This window comes from Sorex araneus, chromosome 3 (assembly GCF_027595985.1).
Source record: "Sorex araneus isolate mSorAra2 chromosome 3, mSorAra2.pri, whole genome shotgun sequence".
NCBI lineage: Eukaryota > Metazoa > Chordata > Mammalia > Eulipotyphla > Soricidae > Sorex > Sorex araneus.
This window is the reverse complement of record NC_073304.1, coordinates 91,649,166-91,655,889: the sequence shown is the minus strand read 5'-3', so window position 1 is coordinate 91,655,889 and position 6,724 is coordinate 91,649,166.

Genomic DNA, 6,724 nt, shown 5'->3' with positions numbered 1-6,724 from the left:
GAACAAGATCTCCTTTCTATTGACTGCTTCCTTACAATGTCACCTTGGTATGTGATGCAAAAGTCAATCCGGGCCTGTGAGTTTCAAGAGAAATTTTTATAACCACCTAAAATAATGAGAGGCAGCTAGAGCTAGTTTCATCTTCAAGTGAAATAATTTTCTTGGAGAAATCTATCTGATGCTAAGACAACACCTAGACTCTGCTAGAGTGCCAGTTTTGTGATGATTCTTCCTTGTTATAGGAAGTTCTTCTTAATGCTCCTTGACACCCCACAGTCCTTTCCTATTCCATAGCTAAGGATATACAGCCCCAGTCTGTCCCAATTTCTCAGGAGTTAACAACTATATAGTTTTTCTAAAGAACTCAATTAAATCCATTCTTATTTTTTTTCTTTGAGCCGGTATGATAGCACAGTCAGTAAGGTGCTTACCTGGCACTCTGTCAAACCAGGTATGCTCTCTTATACCTCATATGGTCCCTTGAGCACTGTCAGAAGTAATCCCTGAGCACAGAGTCAGGAATAAGCCCTGAGCACTGCAGAGGTGTGGCTCCAGAAACCAAAATAAGTAAATTTTTTTCATTATTTTAATTTTTATGCATTATACTTTTGGTTATCACTAGTATCACTTGTCATCCTGTTGCTCATTGATTTGCTCAAGCAGGTGCCAGTAACGTCTCCATTCATCCCTGTAGTGTGCTAGTATAGCCAAATGGCGTCTGCTAGCTCCAGGAATACAAAGAGCCTCAACCATTCATTCAAGGTTTTGACGAAGAAGTCTGACCATCTTGTAGGTGGGCGGCCATGCGGTCTTTTTACTTCCCGTGGAATCCAGTCAGTAACAGCTCTGGTCCAGCAGTCATCTCTAAATTGCATTACGTGTCTGGCCCATCTGATTTTCGATGCCTTGGCAAACGAGACAGCATCCCTGATTCTTGATCGTCGATGGAGGTTGGAACTCCTGATTCCTCCTCTCACCTGAGTGAAACATGATACTCCAAGCATAGCTCTTTCAATTCCTCTTTGGGATACCTGAATAGCATTCTCGTCCTGTTTTCCTAGGACCCAGGTCTCTGAGGCGTATGTTATTGCAAGAAGAATGGTGGAGTCAAAACGCCCAAACCTGGAGGTTCTTCGTCCTCATAGCCACTTCTTCGAAGCTCTTGAAGGCATTCCACGCTGCTCTCTTCCCCTGCGCATTCAGGTGCCAGGTTATCATGTTGAATTTTCGACCCAGGTATACATAACTGCTGCATCAGAGATGTTCACTCTGTTGAGGGCAAGTGGAAACCAGGAACTATTTTGTTTCTCATGAATATTGTCTTCATGAGATTCAGCTGTAGTCCGAACTTTCCACACTCACGGTCAAAGTTGGCCAGCATCTGCGTTGCTTGGCTGATATTTGGTGTTATGAGAACAGTGTCACCAGTGAAGTGGAGGTGGTGGAATTATCGATGATCCATCTTCACTCCCATTCCTTCCTATTCCAGTCGTCATATAAAGTTCTCGAGGGTGGGACTAAAGAGTTTCGGTGAAATGGTATCGCCCTGCTGAACACCTCTCTTAAAGTTGAAGATCACTTCCTTGTAGAATGGTGAAATCCTGGTGGTGAATCTGGTGAGAGTCTCTTGCCCATGCACCTGGCTGTCTTCCCTGAGGCCCCTCGGAGGGGATGGGCTCCAGCTTCCCTCCCCTCCCTGAGCAGAGCTCCCGGCGGCCAAAGACCACTGGAGCCTAGACATAGCCATGCTCAGGGCCCCTCTCCACATGTTTGGACGATCCTCATGCATAAAGGTACTGGCAAAGGAACCCAGGTGTGTGGGACCCAGAGCTGAGACCTCCAAGCCTACTTGGATCGGACCTGGGCCTCCTCCACCCAGATTTTCAATTTCCCAGTAGCTAGGCGGTCACACCCAGGGACTGCCCCCAGGGCCGTGTAATCTCATCCACGGCCAGCATCCAGAGACTTAAAAGCAAGCTCCCAAAAGCATATGGCTGCGTCGAAGCTGTGCGATATTTTATAGCATACTTCTCCCTCTGGAGAACCTGGCAAACTACCAGGAATTTCCTGCCCACATGGGAGAGCCTCGCAAGGTCCCCATGGTGTATTAATATGCCAAAACCAGTAACAAGCTGGGTCTCATTTCCCTGACCCTGAAAGAGCCTCCAATGCGGCATCACTGGGAAGGATGAGTAGAGAGAGGCTTCTAAAATCTCAGGGTTAGGACGAATGGGGACGTTACTGAGATGGCTCAAGAAATTCAACTATCAATGGGATGATGATGATGATGATGATGATGATGATGATGATGATAAATCTGTAATACAGCTCATGGAGGATCCTGATGTGCTGAATTTGAATGCCCTGTTTGGCTAGGGCTTCGACTACCGCTTCGGTCTCAACAGAATCAAAGGCCTCCTTGAGAGTTCCGGATGCCGCTCTGTCTAACGTCATTGATTTAAAGAAGGCCTTTGATAGTTTAGGTAATTACAGTTATATGAGCTATAATTATAGTGTATGATGCTAATACATATGGTATTGATGCACAAAATTAATACACAAACCCACTCAACTCTGTCACTATGATGTCAGTGGACCCTATGCGTGGCTCACGTGAGTCAGGAGGAGAAAGACAGTCACTTTCTCTCGATCTGCCTCTGCCACCCAGAACCCAGAGTTACTGGGTTCTTATCTCACTCACAGAAAAGAATTTCAGAAGTAGACAAGCATGAAGCAAAACAGATTTTATTTGAAGGGTATTTTGAAGGGAGGGAGGGAGAGAAAGTGGGGAAGAGTAGAGAGTAAGAGAGACAGAGTAACACGCTCAAGAGAGAACGTGGGCTTCTCCAAGGGCAGAGAGAGCCACTACACACATCCTAACATTAGACAGGAAAGCATAAAAGTACACATCTCAAGAGAGGAGATGTAGGTGACACATGTGCTCAGGCACCGGATATGCTCAGCCACACCGGTGCAAGCAGCACACAGGCTGGGCAGCATATGCACCCCCTTCCTTTGTTCAAGATGTCTTTTATTGGCTCTTCTCAGATTGTCTTGGTCCAGAAGTTCTGGAGTCTTCTTGGGGGGGCTGGATCACATTTTAATCAGATTAAGGGAGAGGTCCAAGGGTTTGAGGAACTTCATGGGGAGGGGTTCAACCTCCTCAGGGTCAGCTGAAGATCTTATCTAGTCTGTTTTCTGTATCCACAGGGTGGATCAGTCAGGATTTTCCCCCAGAAGTTCTGTTGACCTAAGTTTTATTGCCGAGGGCCTTTCCCTGTCTACCTGCCTACAACAACTATGTCTCTTATAGTCTGGTCTTTTTTCTATTCTCTTACCATTATTTGAAAATAAGTTTACTATTTCAGTGTCAATAATTTTCCATTGTTCAGAAAATCATACATCATCTATCCTCTTAAACTCTTCCCTGTCTTACGTTAACTTTACTTGACCAGCTGAAGAGGAATTTTAGAAGTATGGGGGAATTTCTCCCCTGTGTCCTTACAGTTCTATATTTATAGAGCATTAGCATAAAAGAATAGGAGGGGAAAAAATTAGTGAAGTGTCAAAGGCATGTCAGGAATAACTCCATTCTAGACGACTTTTAGAATCCAGGTTGCTGGCAAGCTTAGGTTTATTCCAAAAAAAAAAAATGGGTTTGGAACAAATAATAGAAATTCTTAACATTATAAAGTTAAGAATACTTTGTTCACAAAATAATCACACCTTGGTTTATCTGTTTTGTTAAGTCTGGGTTTTTGAGAGAGACAAGCACATCCATGGTAAATACAAAAGTATACTAATTTCTTTCATACTACTTTAAAGCCAGCTGTTTGATCTGGTCAAAATACAGGTCATCATACAAACATGTGCAGAGTACGAGAAACAGCTAATGATTTTTGGAAAGAGGTTTTATTTATTTATTTATTTATTTATTTAATGGGGCTGAATTTTCCTTTTCCAAATATTCTTCTTTGGCCTATAGAATATTTTGAGCAGACCATTTTAAAGAAAAGGCAGAATGAAGAAGCTCTAAAAATTGTGTAGAAGTTAACCCCTTTGTGAGAGACATTTACATTTATGAAGATAATCTCCATTATAGAAGTTTCTCTTACAGAGTGTTCTTATCTACAGGAGGAAGGCTTAATTTCTAGAGACTCTCAGTCTAGAAAAAGACTTACTAAATTTGCATAACAACTCTATGCTTATTTACTGTGCTTTGCCTGTTACACTTTACTGGCTTCCCTCCACCTAACATTGTTTAGCTGGAGATAAGCTGGTAATACATTATAGTTATTCAGGAAAAATGTCACAGGTAGGTAATATTCACTTTCATGTTTGAGGTATTTTTGTATTTTTGTTCCTTTTTCCTGAATATCTCCCATGTGTACAGGAAATATACATGCTATTTAACTTCTGCTGGTAATTATTCTGTTAATCTTTTTATTGTAAAAGTTTCTCAGCCAAGAAAGTAGATAGGAGGAGGGAAATTAAAGCTATTTTTTTAACCTCTCCATGAATTGTCATCTTCTTTTGTATCTCCATGATATTTGATTAACTGTTTTTAACACTTGAAATGTCCCTTTTGTCCTTTTTGATGATTACATCATATTAGTTCAGAAAATGTACCCTGTTCATGAGATCTAAAGATATTTAAAGATCTTAAGAAGCCATTTTTTTAGGGCATTTACTATATGAGAGCTTAAATCTTCCTTTCTTTCATGTATATCAACTAGACAATGCATACTTAACTCTAATCAGCCTTATATTCTTAGTACTGGTAGCAAAGTCAATGTTTGAGAACTGTTGACTAAGTATTGATGGAATGTATAGAATAAATTAATTTTAATCTTCGTCTCTTCTGCTTTCTTGAACTGTCTTTGTTCTGATGTCTGTGGGCCCCACTGGTGACTTATGTGAAGCAGGGAAGAGAAATATGGTCACTTTCTCCTATCCACCTATGCCATCCAGGACCCAGGGTTTCTGGGTTCTTGTCTCACTTACAGAAAAGAATTTCAGGAGTAGACAAGTAGTGAAGTAAAACAGATTTTATTTGGAAGGTTTTTGGAGGGAAGGAGGAAGAGAAAAGTGGGAAAGAGTGGAGAGTAAGAGAGACAAAGTAATGCGCTCAAGAGAGAACCAGGGCTTCTCCAAGGATGGAGAGAACCCCTAAACACATTCCAGCATTAGATAGGAAAGCATGAAAACATCTCAAGAGGGGAGATGCAGGCAACACATATGCTCAGGCACCACATGTGCTTGGGCATCACATGTGCTAGGCCACGTGGCCACAAACAGCACATGGGCTCAGGCAGCATATATGTTGCCTTTGTTCAAGGTGTCTTTTATAGGCTGTTCTCAGGTTGTCTTGATGCGGAAGTTCTGGAGTCTTCTCAGGGCTGGATCACATTTTAATCAGATTAAGGGAGAGGTCCAAGGGTTTGAGGAACTTCATGGGAAGGGGTCTAGCCTCCTCAGGGTCGACTGAAGGTCTTATCAGGTCTGTTTTCTGTATCCACAGAATGGATAAGTCTTAGGATTTTCCTCCCAGAAGTTCTGTTGACCTAAGTGCTATTGTCAAGGACCTTTCACTGTCTATCTGCCTACATCAGTTCCAACAATTTTTCCGTGGCACTTGAAACAACTTAATATATTACATAAGTCTCATATTTATTGCATTTATTATGTCTTACATTAAAACATGGTATTTATATTTAGTATATATTAGAGTTTATGTATAATAACATAATATTATTATAATTATAAAGTTACCCCTTTGTAAGAGACACTTACATTTTTAAAGAGGATCTCCATTATAGAAGTTTCTCTTACTGACAGACATAGAAAGATTGCACTCATATGTGGAATATAATGGAACTGAGAAGTACAAGCTGGCAATGATGCAACTTCTGGCAGATATCTCTCTGGACTTAGTTACTAAAATACTAAATTACAGAAACCCAAAACTGAGAGGCCGCTAAGTGTGGTCACTCGACCTCATACCTCTTCATCCTCAGCAATGGAAAACAAATTATCTAATGCTTCCTTTTCAGCAGGTCTGACTTTAGGGGAGAGACTCTCCAAACAATAATAGTGAGTTTTGTTGAAATATTGTATGCAATTAAAATGAAAGTAAAGTGAAATTTATTAGTTACACAGGCGGGGGGGGGCTTAGGGTGGGGGGGCTAGGGGCGTGGGGGGGTTGGGGTATGAGGGGGCGGGGTGGAGCTATACTGGGATTCTTGGTGGTGGAATATGAGTACTGGTGAAGGGATGGGTATTCGAGCATTGTATAACTGAGATTTAAACCTGAAAACTTTGTAACTTTCCACATGGTGACTCAATAAAAAAATTAAAAAAAAAAAAGAAGTTTCTCTTACAAAGGGTTCTTCTTATCTACAGGAGGAAGACTTAATTTCTAGAGACTCTTAGTCTAGAAAAAGTCTTTCCAAATTTGCATAACAACTATATGCTTAGCATAATCCCATCAAGGTGCCAGGGGCAGTATCTGGGTGTGACTGCCTAGCTACTGGAAAATAGGGGATCTGGGTGGAAGAGTCCCTATCCAAGCAGCCTCGGAGATCTCAGCCCCGGGTCGCACAAACCTGGATTCCTCCACCGGCTCCCCCATGCATGAGGCTCATCCAAACGTGTGGAGAGTGGCCCTGAACATGGCTGTGGCTGGGTTCTCAAGGTCCTCAACTGTGGAGGCTCTGCTGGGGCA